The sequence below is a fragment of the Saccoglossus kowalevskii genome, chromosome 7 (assembly GCF_978046115.1).
Source record: "Saccoglossus kowalevskii chromosome 7, keSacKowa6.1, whole genome shotgun sequence".
In the NCBI taxonomy this organism is placed as follows: domain Eukaryota; kingdom Metazoa; phylum Hemichordata; class Enteropneusta; family Harrimaniidae; genus Saccoglossus; species Saccoglossus kowalevskii.
Genome location: NC_140647.1, coordinates 16133705 through 16151962, shown reverse-complemented (window position 1 = coordinate 16151962; position 18258 = coordinate 16133705). Strand labels below are relative to the sequence as shown.

At 36.6% G+C, this 18258-nt stretch overlaps 12 non-coding genes across 12 annotated transcripts; all 12 read right to left on the bottom strand.

Moving 5' to 3' along the window:
- Positions 1-792: 792 nt before the first annotated feature.
- TRNAL-CAG (transfer RNA leucine (anticodon CAG)) lies at positions 793-876 on the bottom strand. The gene has a single exon. It is a non-coding gene; the product is annotated as a tRNA-Leu (tRNA).
- A 1945-nt stretch (positions 877-2821) lies between these two features.
- Positions 2822-2905, bottom strand: TRNAL-CAG (transfer RNA leucine (anticodon CAG)). Its single transcript has one exon. It is a non-coding gene; the product is annotated as a tRNA-Leu (tRNA).
- A 931-nt stretch (positions 2906-3836) lies between these two features.
- On the bottom strand, positions 3837-3920 carry TRNAL-CAG (transfer RNA leucine (anticodon CAG)). Its single transcript has one exon. It is a non-coding gene; the product is annotated as a tRNA-Leu (tRNA).
- A 1945-nt stretch (positions 3921-5865) lies between these two features.
- Positions 5866-5949, bottom strand: TRNAL-CAG (transfer RNA leucine (anticodon CAG)). The gene has a single exon. It is a non-coding gene; the product is annotated as a tRNA-Leu (tRNA).
- A 930-nt stretch (positions 5950-6879) lies between these two features.
- Positions 6880-6963, bottom strand: TRNAL-CAG (transfer RNA leucine (anticodon CAG)). The gene has a single exon. It is a non-coding gene; the product is annotated as a tRNA-Leu (tRNA).
- Positions 6964-7892: 929 nt separating this feature from the next.
- TRNAL-CAG (transfer RNA leucine (anticodon CAG)) lies at positions 7893-7976 on the bottom strand. The gene has a single exon. It is a non-coding gene; the product is annotated as a tRNA-Leu (tRNA).
- Positions 7977-8906: 930 nt separating this feature from the next.
- TRNAL-CAG (transfer RNA leucine (anticodon CAG)) lies at positions 8907-8990 on the bottom strand. Its single transcript has one exon. It is a non-coding gene; the product is annotated as a tRNA-Leu (tRNA).
- A 930-nt stretch (positions 8991-9920) lies between these two features.
- Positions 9921-10004, bottom strand: TRNAL-CAG (transfer RNA leucine (anticodon CAG)). The gene has a single exon. It is a non-coding gene; the product is annotated as a tRNA-Leu (tRNA).
- A 930-nt stretch (positions 10005-10934) lies between these two features.
- Positions 10935-11018, bottom strand: TRNAL-CAG (transfer RNA leucine (anticodon CAG)). The gene has a single exon. It is a non-coding gene; the product is annotated as a tRNA-Leu (tRNA).
- Positions 11019-11949: 931 nt separating this feature from the next.
- TRNAL-CAG (transfer RNA leucine (anticodon CAG)) lies at positions 11950-12033 on the bottom strand. The gene has a single exon. It is a non-coding gene; the product is annotated as a tRNA-Leu (tRNA).
- Positions 12034-12962: 929 nt separating this feature from the next.
- On the bottom strand, positions 12963-13046 carry TRNAL-CAG (transfer RNA leucine (anticodon CAG)). Its single transcript has one exon. It is a non-coding gene; the product is annotated as a tRNA-Leu (tRNA).
- A 2541-nt stretch (positions 13047-15587) lies between these two features.
- Positions 15588-15671, bottom strand: TRNAL-CAG (transfer RNA leucine (anticodon CAG)). Its single transcript has one exon. It is a non-coding gene; the product is annotated as a tRNA-Leu (tRNA).
- Positions 15672-18258: the final 2587 nt, after the last annotated feature.

Genomic DNA, 18258 nt, shown 5'->3' with positions numbered 1-18258 from the left:
TCATGAATAATGAAAAGGAGTCTCATATTGTGGTATCAATTACACATCATGCAAAAAGGTTTGTCAGAAGTGGGACACCAACTCACGCTTACACTTCTAGATTGCGGCTTAAAAGCAGCGACTTAAGGTTGACACCACTTAATAGATCTTCATGGCCGACAGTGTTAGCGATTGGATGCGTTTCTATAAATAAACGTTTGCAAAGTTGAAAACATTGTTTTAGCCTGCTGGAAACACATGTGATTGATATAATTCGTTTCAGGAAATCACATGTTTTCCAGCTCAAACTCCTTAAAAATGGATGTAAACAAAATATACAGATCTGTCAACCTTACTGCCTTCATGAATATACCCGGAAAAGCAGCCATTTTTGAAGTGTCTAATCGAGGGTTTCCAAGATCCAAGAAGCAACGCTACTTGTCCAAAAACAAAGCTTCACACATGAATCTAACAGCTTATGTAATTTATGTACGCCTTCACTCATCACATTAAAGATAAAATGCGTTACAAACTAAACATTGGCTAGCAAACACCTCACGATTTGTGGCCAAAATATCTGGTAGACTAATTGGTGGTATTTTACCAATGGAACGCTCTGCCTGCCTGACATCTAATTCTTGTGCTATCAAATAGAAAAACCACCGTCATTACTTTTGTTAAGGCTATACGATATCTTGTCAACAACTACATCATTATCACAAGTTCATGTCGAATCACAAATCAGTCTAAGCAAAGCTATAAACAGGTGGGATCCCACTTTGTAGTATGATTTTCACATCATACCAAAATAATTGTCAGAAGTGGGATTCGAACCCACGCCTACAGATGTAGACTGCGACCTGAACGCAGCGCCTTAGACCACTCGGCCATCCTGACATATATTTTGTATACCATCAAAGACAATAAACACAAATCATCAGGTATTTTGCTGATAAGAATCATTGTGAACAAGTATATCATTGTCACAAGTTCATTTCGAATGGCAAATCAGTCTAAGAATAGCAGCAGGCGGATCTCATGAATAATGAAAAGGAGTCTCATATTGTGGTATCAATTACACATCATGCAAAAAGTTTTGTCAGAAGTGGGACACCAACTCACGCTTACACTTCTAGACTGCGGCTTAAAAGCAGCGACTTAAGGTTGATACCACTTAATAGATCTTCATGGCCGACAGTGTTAGCGATTGGATGCGTTTCTATAAATAAACGTTTGCAAAGATGAAAACATTGTTTTAGCCTGCTGGAAACACATGTGTTTGATATAATTCGTTTCAGGAAATCACAAGTTTTCCAGCTCAAACTCCTACAAAATGGACGTAAACAAAATATACAGATTTGTCAACCTTACTGCCTTCATGAATATACCCAGAAAAGCAGCCATTTTTGAAGTGTCTAATCGAGGGTTTCCAAGATCCAAGAAGCAACGCTACTTGTCCAAAAACAAAGCTACACACATGAATCTAACAGCTGATGTAATTTATGTACGCCTTCACTCATCACATTACAGATAAAAGGCGGTAGAAACTAAACATTGGCTAACAAACACTTCACGATTTGTTGGCTAAACATCTGATAGACTAATTGGTGGTATTTTACCAATGGAACGCTCTGCCTGCCTGACATCTAATTCTTGTGCTACCAAATAGAAAAACCACCGTCATTACTTTTGTTAAGGCTATACGATATCTTGTCAACAACTACATCATTATCACAAGTTCATGTCGAATCACGTATCAGTCTAAGCAAAGCTATAAACAGGTGGGATCCCACTTTGTGGTATGATTTTCACATCATACCAAAATAATTGTCAGAAGTGGGATTCGAACCCACGCCTACAGATGTAGAGTGCGACCTGAACGCAGCGCCTTAGACCACTCGGCCAGCCTAACACATATTCTGTATACCATCAGAAACAATAAACACAAATCATCAGGTATTTTGCTGATAAGAATCATTGTGAACAAGTATATCATTGCACAAGTTCATGTCGAATGGCAAATCAGTCTAAGAATAGCAGCAGGCGGATCTCATGAATAATGAAAAGGAGTCTCATATTGTGGTATCAATTACACATCATGCAAAAAGTTTTGTCAGAAGTGGGACACCAACTCACGCTTACACTTCTAGACTGCGGCTTAAAAGCAGCGACTTAAGGTTGATACCACTTAATAGATCTTCAAGGCCGACAGTGTTAGCGATTGGATGCGTTTCTATAAATAAACGTTTGCAAAGATGAAAACATTGTTTTAGCCTGCTGGAAACGCATGTGATTGATGTAATTCGTTACAGGAAATCACATGTTTTCCAGCTCAAACTCCTACAAAATGGATGTAAACAAAATATACAGATTTGTCAACCTTAATCCCTTCATGAATATACCCGGAAAAACAGCCATTTTTGAAGTGTCTAATCGAGGGTTTCCAAGATCCAAGAAGCAACGCTACTTGTCCAAAAACAAAGCTTCACACATGAATCTAACAGCTGATGTAATTTATGTAAGCCTTCACTCATCACATTACAGATAAAAGGCGGTAGAAACTAAACATTGGCTAACAAACACTTCACGATTTGTTGGCTAAACATCTGATAGACTAATTGGTGGTATTTTACCAATGGAACGCTCTGCCTGCCTGACATCTAATTCTTGTGCTACCAAATAGAAAAACCACCGTCATTACTTTTGTTAAGGCTATACGATATCTTGTCCACAACTACATCATTATCACAAGTTCATGTCGAATCACGTATCAGTCTAAGCAAAGCTATAAACAGGTGGGATCCCACTTTGTGGTATGATTTTCACATCATACCAAAATAATTGTCATAAGTGGGATTCGAACCCACGCCTACAGATGTAGACTGCGACCTGAACGCAGCGCCTTAGACCACTCGGCCATCCTGACATATATTTTGTATACCATCAAAGACAATAAACACAAATCATCAGGTATTTTACTGATAAGAATCATTGTGAACAAGTATATCATTGTCACAAGTTCATGTCGAATGGCAAATCAGTCTAAGAATAGCAGCAGGCGGATCTCATGAATAATGAAAAGGAGTCTCATATTGTGGTATCAATTACACATCATGCAAAAAGGTTTGTCAGAAGTGGGACACCAACTCACGCTTACACTTCTAGATTGCGGCTTAAAAGCAGCGACTTAAGGTTGACACCACTTAATAGATCTTCATGGCCGACAGTGTTAGCGATTGGATGCGTTTCTATAAATAAACGTTTGCAAAGTTGAAAACATTGTTTTAGCCTGCTGGAAACACATGTGATTGATATAATTCGTTTCAGGAAATCACATGTTTTCCAGCTCAAACTCCTTAAAAATGGATGTAAACAAAATATACAGATCTGTCAACCTTACTGCCTTCATGAATATACCCGGAAAAGCAGCCATTTTTGAAGTGTCTAATCGAGGGTTTCCAAGATCCAAGAAGCAACGCTACTTGTCCAAAAACAAAGCTTCACACATGAATCTAACAGCTTATGTAATTTATGTACGCCTTCACTCATCACATTAAAGATAAAATGCGTTACAAACTAAACATTGGCTAGCAAACACCTCACGATTTGTGGCCAAAATATCTGGTAGACTAATTGGTGGTATTTTACCAATGGAACGCTCTGCCTGCCTGACATCTAATTCTTGTGCTATCAAATAGAAAAACCACCGTCATTACTTTTGTTAAGGCTATACGATATCTTGTCAACAACTACATCATTATCACAAGTTCATGTCGAATCACAAATCAGTCTAAGCAAAGCTATAAACAGGTGGGATCCCACTTTGTAGTATGATTTTCACATCATACCAAAATAATTGTCAGAAGTGGGATTCGAACCCACGCCTACAGATGTAGACTGCGACCTGAACGCAGCGCCTTAGACCACTCGGCCATCCTGACATATATTTTGTATACCATCAAAGACAATAAACACAAATCATCAGGTATTTTGCTGATAAGAATCATTGTGAACAAGTATATCATTGTCACAAGTTCATTTCGAATGGCAAATCAGTCTAAGAATAGCAGCAGGCGGATCTCATGAATAATGAAAAGGAGTCTCATATTGTGGTATCAATTACACATCATGCAAAAAGTTTTGTCAGAAGTGGGACACCAACTCACGCTTACACTTCTAGACTGCGGCTTAAAAGCAGCGACTTAAGGTTGATACCACTTAATAGATCTTCATGGCCGACAGTGTTAGCGATTGGATGCGTTTCTATAAATAAACGTTTGCAAAGATGAAAACATTGTTTTAGCCTGCTGGAAACACATGTGTTTGATATAATTCGTTTCAGGAAATCACAAGTTTTCCAGCTCAAACTCCTACAAAATGGACGTAAACAAAATATACAGATTTGTCAACCTTACTGCCTTCATGAATATACCCAGAAAAGCAGCCATTTTTGAAGTGTCTAATCGAGGGTTTCCAAGATCCAAGAAGCAACGCTACTTGTCCAAAAACAAAGCTACACACATGAATCTAACAGCTGATGTAATTTATGTACGCCTTCACTCATCACATTACAGATAAAAGGCGGTAGAAACTAAACATTGGCTAACAAACACTTCACGATTTGTTGGCTAAACATCTGATAGACTAATTGGTGGTATTTTACCAATGGAACGCTCTGCCTGCCTGACATCTAATTCTTGTGCTACCAAATAGAAAAACCACCGTCATTACTTTTGTTAAGGCTATACGATATCTTGTCAACAACTACATCATTATCACAAGTTCATGTCGAATCACGTATCAGTCTAAGCAAAGCTATAAACAGGTGGGATCCCACTTTGTGGTATGATTTTCACATCATACCAAAATAATTGTCAGAAGTGGGATTCGAACCCACGCCTACAGATGTAGAGTGCGACCTGAACGCAGCGCCTTAGACCACTCGGCCAGCCTAACACATATTCTGTATACCATCAGAAACAATAAACACAAATCATCAGGTATTTTGCTGATAAGAATCATTGTGAACAAGTATATCATTGCACAAGTTCATGTCGAATGGCAAATCAGTCTAAGAATAGCAGCAGGCGGATCTCATGAATAATGAAAAGGAGTCTCATATTGTGGTATCAATTACACATCATGCAAAAAGTTTTGTCAGAAGTGGGACACCAACTCACGCTTACACTTCTAGACTGCGGCTTAAAAGCAGCGACTTAAGGTTGATACCACTTAATAGATCTTCAAGGCCGACAGTGTTAGCGATTGGATGCGTTTCTATAAATAAACGTTTGCAAAGATGAAAACATTGTTTTAGCCTGCTGGAAACGCATGTGATTGATGTAATTCGTTACAGGAAATCACATGTTTTCCAGCTCAAACTCCTACAAAATGGATGTAAACAAAATATACAGATTTGTCAACCTTAATCCCTTCATGAATATACCCGGAAAAACAGCCATTTTTGAAGTGTCTAATCGAGGGTTTCCAAGATCCAAGAAGCAACGCTACTTGTCCAAAAACAAAGCTTCACACATGAATCTAACAGCTGATGTAATTTATGTAAGCCTTCACTCATCACATTACAGATAAAAGGCGGTAGAAACTAAACATTGGCTAACAAACACTTCACGATTTGTTGGCTAAACATCTGATAGACTAATTGGTGGTATTTTACCAATGGAACGCTCTGCCTGCCTGACATCTAATTCTTGTGCTACCAAATAGAAAAACCACCGTCATTACTTTTGTTAAGGCTATACGATATCTTGTCCACAACTACATCATTATCACAAGTTCATGTCGAATCACGTATCAGTCTAAGCAAAGCTATAAACAGGTGGGATCCCACTTTGTGGTATGATTTTCACATCATACCAAAATAATTGTCATAAGTGGGATTCGAACCCACGCCTACAGATGTAGACTGCGACCTGAACGCAGCGCCTTAGACCACTCGGCCATCCTGACACATATTCTGTATATCATCAAAGACAATAAACACAAATCATCAGGTATTTTGCTGAAAAGAATCAATGTGAACAAGTATATCATTGCACAAGTTCATGTCGAATGACAAATCAGTCTAAGAATAGCAGCAGGCGGATCTCATGAATAATAAAAAGGAGTCTCATATTGTGGTATCAATTACACATCATGCAAAAACGTTTGTCAGAAGTGGGACACCAACTCACGCTTACACTTCTAGACTGCGGCTTAAAAGCAGCGACTTAAGGTTGATACCACTTAATAGATCTTCAAGGCCGACAGTGTTAGCGATTGGATGCGTTACTATAAATAAACGTTTGCAAAGATGAAAACATTGTTTTAGCCTGCTGGAAACACATGTGATTGATGTAATTCGTTACAGGAAATCACATGATTTCCAGCTCAAACTCCTACAAAATGGATGTAAACAAAATATACAGATTTGTCAACCTTAATCCCTTCATGAATATACCCGGAAATGCAGCCATTTTTGAAGTGTCTAATCGAGGGTTTCCAAGATCCAAGAAGCAACGCTACTTGTCCAAAAACAAAGCTACACACATGAATCTAACAGCTGATGTAATTTATGTACGCCTTCACTCATCACATTACAGATAAAAGGCGGTAGAAACTAAACATTGGCTAACAAACACTTCACGATTTGTTGGCTAAACATCTGATAGACTAATTGGTGGTATTTTACCAATGGAACGCTCTGCCTGCCTGACATCTAATTCTTGTGCTACCAAATAGAAAAACCACCGTCATTACTTTTGTTAAGGCTATACGATATCTTGTCAACAACTACATCATTATCACAAGTTCATGTCGAATCACGTATCAGTCTAAGCAAAGCTATAAACAGGTGGGATCCCACTTTGTGGTAGGATTTTCACATCATACCAAAATAATTGTCAGAAGTGGGATTCGAACCCACGCCTACAGATGTAGACTGCGACCTGAACGCAGCGCCTTAGACCACTCGGCCATCCTGACACTATTCTGTATACCATCAGAAACAATAAACACAAATCATCAGGTATTTTGCTGATAAGAATCATTGTGAACAAGTATATCATTGCACAAGTTCATGTCGAATGGCAAATCAGTCTAAGAATAGCAGCAGGCGGATCTCATGAATAATGAAAAGGAGTCTCATATTGTGGTATCAATTACACATCATGCAAAAAGTTTTGTCAGAAGTGGGACACCAACTCACGCTTACACTTCTAGACTGCGGCTTAAAAGCAGCGACTTAAGGTTGATACCACTTAATAGATCTTCAAGGCCGACAGTGTTAGCGATTGGATGCGTTTCTATAAATAAACGTTTGCAAAGATGAAAACATTGTTTTAGCCTGCTGGAAACACATGTGATTGATGTAATTCGTTACAGGAAATCACATGTTTTCCAGCTCAAACTCCTACAAAATGGATGTAAACAAAATATACAGATTTGTCAACCTTAATCCCTTCATGAATATACCCGGAAAAACAGCCATTTTTGAAGTGTCTAATCGAGGGTTTCCAAGATCCAAGAAGCAACGCTACTTGTCCAAAAACAAAGCTCCACACATGAATCTAACAGCTGATGTAATTTATGTAAGCCTTCACTCATCACATTACAGATAAAAGGCGGTAGAAACTAAACATTGGCTAACAAACACTTCACGATTTGTTGGCTAAACATCTGATAGACTAATTGGTGGTATTTTACCAAAGGAACGCTCTGCCTGCCTGACATCTAATTCTTGTGCTACCAAATAGAAAAACCACCGTCATTACTTTTGTTAAGGCTATACGATATCTTGTCAACAACTACATCATTATCACAAGTTCATGTCGAATCACGTATCAGTCTAAGCAAAGCTATAAACAGGTGGGATCCCACTTTGTTGTATGATTTTCACATCATACTAAAATAATTGTCAGAAGTGGGATTCGAACCGACGCCTACAGATGTAGACTGCGACCTGAACGCAGCGCCTTAGACCACTCGGCCATCCTGACACATATTCTGTATATCATCAAAGACAATAAACACAAATCATCAGGTATTTTGCTGAAAAGAATCATTGTGAACAAGTATATCATTGCACAAGTTCATGTCGAATGACAAATCAGTCTAAGAATAGCAGCAGGCGGATCTCATGAATAATAAAAAGGAGTCTCATATTGTGGTATCAATTACACATCATGCAAAAACGTTTGTCAGAAGTGGGACACCAACTCACGCTTACACTTCTAGACTGCGGCTTAAAAGCAGCGACTTAAGGTTGATACCACTTAATAGATCTTCAAGGCCGACAGTGTTAGCGATTGGATGCGTTTCTATAAATAAACGTTTGCAATGATGAAAACATTGTTTTAGCCTGCTGGAAACACATGTGTTTGATATAATTCGTTTCAGGAAATCACATGTTTTCCAGCTCAAATTCCTACAAAATGGATGTAAACAAAATATACAGATTTGTCAATCTTAATCCCTTCATGAATATACCCGGAAAAGCAGCCATTTTTTAAGTGTCTAATCGAGGGCTTCCTAGATTCAAGAGGCAACGCTACTCCTCCAAAAACAAAGCTTCACACATGAATCTAACAGCTGATGCAATTTATGTACGCCTTCACTCATCACATTACAGATAAAACGCGGTAGAAACTAAACAATGGCTAACAAACACCTCACGATTTGTTGGCTAAACATCTGATAGACTAATTGGTGGTATTTTACAAATGGAACGCTCTGCTTGCCTGACATCTAATTCTTGTGCTACCAAATAGTAAAACCACTGTCATTACTTTTGTTAAGGCTATACGATATCTTGTCAACAACTACATTATTATCACAAGTTCATGTCGAATCACAAATCAGTCTAAGCAAAGCTATAAACAGGTGGGATCCCACTTTGTGGTATGATTTTCACATCATACCAAAATAATTGTCAGAAGTGGGATTCGAACCCACGCCTACAGATGTAGACTGCGACCTGAACGCAGCGCCTTAGACCACTCGGCCATCCTGACATATATTTTGTATACCATCAAAGACAATAAACACAAATCATCAGGTATTTTACTGATAAGAATCATTGTGAACAAGTATATCATTGTCGCAAGTTCATGTCGAATGGCAAATCAGTCTAAGAATAGCAGCAGGCGGATCTCATGAATAATAAAAAGGAGTCTCATATTGTGGTATCAATTACACATCATGCAAAAACGTTTGTCAGAAGTGGGACACCAACTCACGCTTACACTTCTAGACTGCGGCTTAAAAGCAGCGACTTAAGGTTGATACCACTTAATAGATCTTCATGGCCGACAGTGTTAGCGATTGGATGCGTTTCTATAAATAAACGTTTGCAAAGATGAAAACATTGTTTTAGCCTGCTGGAAACACATGTGTTTGATATAATTCGTTTCAGGAAATCACAAGTTTTCCAGCTCAAACTCCTACAAAATGGATGTAAACAAAATATACAGATTTGTCAACCTTAATCGCTTCATGAATATTCCCAGAAAAGCAGCCATTTTTGAAGTGTCTAATCGAGGGTTCCTAGATCCAAGAGGCAACGCTACTTGTCCAAAAACAAAGCTTCACACATGAATCTAACAGCTCATGTAATTTATGTAAACCTTCACTCATCACATTAAAGATAAAATGCGTTACAAACTAAACATTGGCTAACAAACACCTCACGATTTGTGGCCAAAATATCTGATAGACTAATTGGTGGTATTTTACCAATGGAACGCTCTGCCTGCCTGACATCTAATTCTTGTGCTATCAAATAGAAAAACCACCGTCATTACTTTTGTTAAGGCTATACGATATCTTGTCAACAACTACATCATTATCACAAGTTCATGTCGAATCACAAATCAGTCTAAGCAAAGCTATAAACAGGTGGGATCCCATTTTGTGGTATGATTTTCACATCATACCAAAATAATTGTCAGAAGTGGGATTCGAACCCACGCCTACAGATGTAGACTGCGACCTGAACGCAGCGCCTTAGACCACTCGGCCATCCCGACATATATTTTGTATACCATTAAAGACAATAAACACAAATCATCAGGTATTTTACTGATAAGAATCATTGTGAACAAGTATATCATTGTCACAAGTTCATGTCGAATGTCAAATCAGTCGAAGAAAAGCAGCAGGCGGACCTCATGAATAATGAAAAGAGTCTCATATTGTGGTATCAATTACACACCATGCAAAAAGTTTTGTCAGAAGTGGGACACCAACTCACGCTTACACTTCTAGACTGCGGCTTAAAAGCAGCGACTTAAGGTTGATACCACTTAATAGATCTTCATGGCCGACAGTGTTAGCGATTGGATGCGTTTCTATAAATAAACGTTTGCAAAGATGAAAACATTGTTTTAGCCTGCTGGAAACACATGTGATTGATGTAATTCGTTTCAGGAAATCACATGTTTTCCAGCTCAAACTCCTACAAAATGGATGTAAACAAAATATACAGATTTGTCAACCTTAATCCCGTCATGAATATACCCGGAAAAACAGCCATTTTTGAAGTGCCTAATCGAGGGTTTCCAAGATCCAAGAAGCAACGCTACTTGTCCAAATACAAAGCTTCACACATGAATCTAACAGCTGATGTAATTTATGTACGCCTTCACTCATCACATTACAGATAAAAGGCGGTAGAAACTAAACATTGGCTAACAAACACTTCACGATTTGTAGGCTAAACATCTGATAGACTAATTGGTGGTATTTTACCAAAGGAACGCTCTGCTTGCCTGACATCTAATTCTTGTGCTACCAAATAGAAAAACCACTGTCATTACTTTTGTTAAGGTTATACGATTTCTTGTCAATAACTACATCATTATCAACAGTTCATGGCGAATCACAAATCAGTCTAAGCAAAGGTATAAACAGGTGGGATCCCACTTTGTGGTATGATTTTCACATCATACCAAAATAATTGTCAGAAGTGGGATTCAAACCCACGCCTACAGATGTAGACTGCGACCTGAACGCAGCGCCTTAGACCACTCGGCCATCCTGACACATATTTTCTAGACCATCAGAGACAATAAACACAAATCATCAGGTATTTTGCTGACAAGAATCATTGTTAACAAGTATATCATTGTCACAAGTTGAAGTCGAGTGACAAATCAGTCTAAGAATAGCAGCAGGCGGATCTCATGAATAATGAAAAGGAGTCTCATATTGTGGTATCAATTACACATCATGCAAAAAGGTTTGTCAGAAGTGGGACACCAACTCACGCTTACACTTCTAGACTGCGGCTTAAAAGCAGCGACTTAAGGTTGATACCACTTAATAGATCTTCATGGCCGACAGTTTTAGCGATTGGATGCGTTTCTATAAATAAACGTTTGCAAAGATGAAAACATTGTTTTAGCCTGCTGGAAACACATGTGTTTGATATAATTCGTTTCAGGAAATCACAAGTTTTCCAGCTCAAACTCCTACAAAATGGACGTAAACAAAATATACAGATTTGTCAACCTTACTGCCTTCATGAATATACCCAGAAAAGCAGCCTTTTTTGAAGTGTCTAATCGAGGGTTTCCAAGATCCAAGAAGCAACGCTACTTGTCCAAAAACAAAGCTTCACACATGAATCTAACAGCTGATGTAATTTATGTACGCCTTCACTCATCACATTACAGATAAAAGGCGGTAGAAACTAAACATTGGCTAACAAACACTTCACGATTTGTTGGCTAAACATCTGATAGACTAATTGGTGGTATTTTACCAATGGAACGCTCTGCCTGCCTGACATCTAATTCTTGTGCTACCAAATAGAAAAACCACCGTCATTACTTTTGTTAAGGCTATACGATATCTTGTCAACAACTACATCATTATCACAAGTTCATGTCGAATCGCGTATCAGTCTAAGCAAAGCTATAAACAGGTGGGATCCCACTTTGTGGTATGATTTTCACATCATACCAAAATAATTGTCAGAAGTGGGATTCGAACCCACGCCTACAGATGTAGACTGCGACCTGAACGCAGCGCCTTAGACCACTCGGCCATCCTGACACATATTTTGTATACCATTAGAAACAATAAACACAAATCATCAGGTATTTTGCTGATAAGAATCATTGTGAACAAGTATATCATTGCACAAGTTCATGTCGAATGACAAATCAGTCTAAGAATAGCAGCAGGCGGATCTCATGAATAATGAAAAGGAGTCTCATATTGTGGTATCAATTACACATCATGTAAAAACGTTTGTCAGAAGTGGGACACCAACTCACGCTTACACTTCTAGACTGCGGCTTAAAAGCAGCGACTTAAGGTTGATACCACTTAATAGATCTTCATGGCCGACAGTGTTAGCGATTGGATGCGTTTCTATAAATAAACGTTTGCAAAGATGAAAACATTGTTTTAGCCTGCTGGAAACACATGTGTTTGATATAATTCGTTTCAGGAAATCACAAGTTTTCTAGCTCAAACTCCTACAAAATGGACGTAAACAAAATATACAGATTTGTCAACCTTACTGCCTTCATGAATATACCCAGAAAAGCAGCCATTTTTGAAGTGTCTAATCGAGGGTTCCTAGATCCAAGAGGCAACGCTACTTGTCCAAAAACAAAGCTTCACACATGAATCTAACAGCTGATGTAATTTATGTACGCCTTCACTCGTCACATTAAAGATAAAATGCGTTACAAACTAAACATTGGCTAGCAAACACCTCACGATTTGTGGCCAAAATATCTGATAGACTAATTGGTGGTATTTTACCAATGGAACGCTCTGCCTGCCTGACATCTAATTCTTGTGCTACCAAATTGAAAAACCACCGTCATTACTTTTGTTAAGGCTATACGATATCTTGTCAATAACTACATCATTATCACAAGTTCATGTCGAATCAGGTATCAATCTAGGCAAAGTTATAAACAGATGGGATTCCACTTTGTGGTATGATTTTCACATCATACCAAAATAATTGTCAGAAGTGTGATTCGAACCCACGCCTACAGATGTAGACTGCGACCTGAACGCAGAGCCTTAGACCACTCGGCCATCCTGACACATATTTTGTATACCATCAGAAACAATAAACACAAATCATCAGGTATTTTGCTGATAAGAATAATTGTGAACAAGTATATCATTGCACAAGTTCATGTCGAATGACAAATCAGTCTAAGAATAGCAGCAGGCGGATCTCATGAATAATGAAAAGGAGTCTCATATTGTGGTATCAATTACACATCATGTAAAAACGTTTGTCAGAAGTGGGACACCAACTCACGCTTACACTTCTAGACTGCGGCTTAAAAGCAGCTACATATAAACCAATAAAGTGTGGTGTTCCACAAGGATCGATTCTTGGCTCACTTTTATTCCTAATTTACATAAATGATATCAATAACTCAACTAATGCTTTTGACTTTCGCCTATTTGCAGACGATACTAACCTCTTTCAGTATATTAAAAGTAACACAATCAAACTTGCACATACTAACAACGATTTTCAAAGAGTCTGTGAATGGTGCAGTGCCAACAAACTTACAGTCAATGTAGAAAAAACCAAATGCATGACTATTAAAACGCCTCATAAACACCTGGGCATTGAGGGCAGCTTGGATATAAATGGGTTTGAGATAGAGGGCGTTTGTTCAATCAATTATCTTGGCGTGTCCATTGACCAGCACCTCAACTGGAAACCTCACATTGAAAAAGTAAAAAAAATAATTGCCCCCAAAGTTGGTATTATCTCCCAGATCAGACATTATGTGCCCAAATCAGTTTTACTTTTGTTATACAATTCCCTGATTCTCCCGCATATTAGTTATTGTTTAGAAGTATGGGGAAACGCCTATCATACACTATTAGAGCCTATCCTTCTTTTGCAAAAGAAAGTTGTACGGCTTATCTCTTTTGCTGTTTACAATGCACATACTGCCCCTCTATTTAAAAAACTGGGCATACTTGATATTCACAAGTTGTGTAAATTTAAGATATGTCTGTTCATTTATGATCTGAAAAGCAACCGCTATGCCCATACTATCAATGACTATCTCTCCCCTCTACCTCATTTATATCCAACACGACTTGCGTCAGGTAATAACTACTATGTCCCCAGGATGAATCTTTCACTTTCCCAACATACTTTAAAATATACAGCCGTAAAACATTGGAATTCTCTACCTGAGCCAATCAAACAAATTACTAATAGAATAACTTTCAAAAGTTCCCTAAAACAACATATACTGAACACCGTACTTTAATATTTAAATACTAGCTTTATCATATGTATGATACAAATATTATTTGCAGCTAAACTTTATTTGTACTTGCCCACGATTGTTCCACTAATAATATGATGTGCAGAGTAGCGCATTAACAGCTCCATTTTTTTTCGTTCTTTTTTTCTCTCATTTTTTTTTATTATTATTATTTTACTTATTTATTTCTGGAGATTTTGTTTTTTGTTTGTATGTGTATATATGTATGTGTGTGCACGTATGTGTACGTATGTGCATGTGTGTATATGTGTATATATATATATATATATATATATATATATATATATATATATATATATATATATATATATATATATATATATATATATATATATATATATATGTATATGTATATATATATATATATATATATATATATATATATATATATATATATATATATATATATGTATATGTATATATGTATATATAGCCTGCATAGAAATGTATATTGGTTAGGATTGGGCCACAGACTAGATTAGTTCGGATGAACTACCTCTGTGGTCCACACCAAGAAATTATTATTATTATTATTATTATTATTATTATTATTATTATTATTATTATTATAAGATTACTAGAATTGTTATTATTATTGGTGAAATAAATCATAAATAGTCAAAAAAAAACAAAAAAAAAACAAAAAAAAACTTAAGGTTGATACCACTTAATAGATCTTCATGGCCGACAGTGTTAGCGATTGGATGCGTTTCTATAAATAAACGTTTGCAAAGATGAAAACATTGTTTTAGCCTGCTGGAAACACATGTGTTTGATATAATTCGTTTCAGGAAATCACAAGTTTTCCAGCTCAAACTCCTACAAAATGGACGTAAACAAAATATACAGATTTGTCAACCTTACTGCCTTCATGAATATACCCAGAAAAGCAGCCATTTTTGAAGTGTCTAATCGAGGGTTCCTAGATCCAAGAGGCAACGCTACTTGTCCAAAAACAAAGCTTCACACATGAATCTAACAGCTGATGTAATTTATGTACGCCTTCACTCGTCACATTAAAGATAAAATGCGTTACAAACTAAACATTGGCTAGCAAACACCTCACGATTTGTGGCCAAAATATCTGATAGACTAATTGGTGGTATTTTACCAATGGAACGCTCTGCCTGCCTGACATCTAATTCTTGTGCTACCAAATTGAAAAACCACCGTCATTACTTTTGTTAAGGCTATACGATATCTTGTCAACAACTACATCATTATCACAAGTTCATGTCGAATCACGTATCAATCTAGGCAAAGTTATAAACAGATGGGATTCCACTTTGTGGTATGATTTTCACATCATACCAAAATAATTGTCAGAAGTGGGATTCGAACCCACGCCTACAGATGTAGACTGCGACCTGAACGCAGCGCCTTAGACCACTCGGCCATCGTGACACATATTTTGTATACCATCAGAAACAATAAACACAAATCATCAGGTATTTTGCTGATAAGAATCATTGTGAACAAGTATATCATTGCACAAGTTCATGTCGAATGACAAATCAGTCTAAGAATAGCAGCAGGCGGATCTCATGAATAATGAAAAGGAGTCTCATATTGTGGTATCAATTACACATCATGTAAAAACGTTTTTCAGAAGTGGGACACCAACTCACGCTTACACTTCTAGACTGCGGCTTAAAAGCAGCTACATATAAACCAATAAAGTGTGGTGTTCCACAAGGATCGATTCTTGGCTCACTTTTATTCCTAATTTACATAAATGATATCAATAACTCAACTAATGCTTTTGACTTTCGCCTATTTGCAGACGATACTAACCTCTTTCAGTATATTAAAAGTAACACAATCAAACTTGCACATACTAACAACGATTTTCAAAGAGTCTGTGAATGGTGCAGTGCCAACAAACTTACAGTCAATGTAGAAAAAACCAAATGCATGACTATTAAAACGCCTCATAAACACCTGGGCATTGAGGGCAGCTTGGATATAAATGGGTTTGAGATAGAGGGCGTTTGTTCAATCAATTATCTTGGCGTGTCCATTGACCAGCACCTCAACTGGAAACCTCACATTGAAAAAGTAAAAAAAATAATAATCCCCCAAAGTTGGTATTATCTCCCAGATCAGACATTATGTGCCCAAATCAGTTTTACTTTTGTTATACAATTCCCTGATTCTCCCGCATATTAGTTATTGTTTAGAAGTATGGGGAAACGCCTATCATACACTATTAGAGCCTATCCTTCGTTTGCAAAAGAAAGTTGTACGGCTTATCTCTTTTGCTGTTTACAATGCACATACTGCCCCTCTATTTAAAAAACTGGGCATACTTGATATTCACAAGTTGTGTAAATTTAAGATATGTCTGTTCATTTATGATCTGAAAAGCAACCGCTATGCCCATACTATCAATGACTATCTCTCCCCTCTAACTCATTTATATCCAACACGACTTGCGTCAGGTAATAACTACTATGTCCCCAGGATGAATCTTTCACTTTCCCAACATACTTTAAAATATACAGCCGTAAACATTGGAATTCTCTACCTGAGCCAATCAAACAAATTACTAATAGAATAACTTTCAAAAGTTCCCTAAAACAACATATACTGAACACCGTACTTTAATATTTAAATACTAGCTTTATCATATGTATGATACAAATATTATTTGCAGCTAAACTTTATTTGTACTTGCCCACGATTGTTCCACTAATAATATGATGTGCAGAGTAGCGCATTAACAGCTCCATTTTTTTTCGTTCTTTTTTTCTCTCATTTTTTTTTATTATTATTATTTTACTTATTTATTTCTGGAGATTTTGTTTTTTGTTTGTATGTGTATATATGTATGTGTGTGCACGTATGTGTACGTATGTGCATGTGTGTATATGTGTATATATATATATATGTATATATATATATTATTATATATATATATATATATATATATATATATATATATATATATATATATATATATATATATATATATATATATATATATATATATATATATATATATATATATATATATATATATATATATATATATATATATATATATATGTATATGTATATATATATATATATATATATATATATATATATATGTATATGTATATATGTATATATAGCCTGCATAGAAATGTATATTGGTTAGGATTGGGCCACAGACTAGATTAGTTCGGATGAACTACCTCTGTGGTCCACACCAAGAAATTATTATTATTATTATTATTATTATTATTATTATTATTATTATTATTATTATTATAAGATTACTAGAATTGTTATTATTATTGGTGAAATAAATCATAAATAGTCAAAAAAAAACAAAAAAAAAACAAAAAAAAACTTAAGGTTGATACCACTTAATAGATCTTCATGGCCGACAGTGTTAGCGATTGGATGCGTTTCTATAAATAAACGTTTGCAAAGATGAAAACATTGTTTTAGCCTGCTGGAAACACATGTGTTTGATATAATTCGTTTCAGGAAATCACAAGTTTTCCAGCTCAAACTCCTACAAAATGGACGTAAACAAAATATACAGATTTGTCAACCTTACTGCCTTCATGAATATACCCAGAAAAGCAGCCATTTTTGAAGTGTCTAATCGAGGGTTCCTAGATCCAAGAGGCAACGCTACTTGTCCAAAAACAAAGCTTCACACATGAATCTAACAGCTGATGTAATTTATGTACGCCTTCACTCGTCACATTAAAGATAAAATGCGTTACAAACTAAACATTGGCTAGCAAACACCTCACGATTTGTGGCCAAAATATCTGATAGACTAATTGGTGGTATTTTACCAATGGAACGCTCTGCCTGCCTGACATCTAATTCTTGTGCTACCAAATTGAAAAACCACCGTCATTACTTTTGTTAAGGCTATACGATATCTTGTCAACAACTACATCATTATCACAAGTTCATGTCCAATCACGTATCAATCTAGGCAAAGTTATAAACAGATGGGATTCCACTTTGTGGTATGATTTTCACA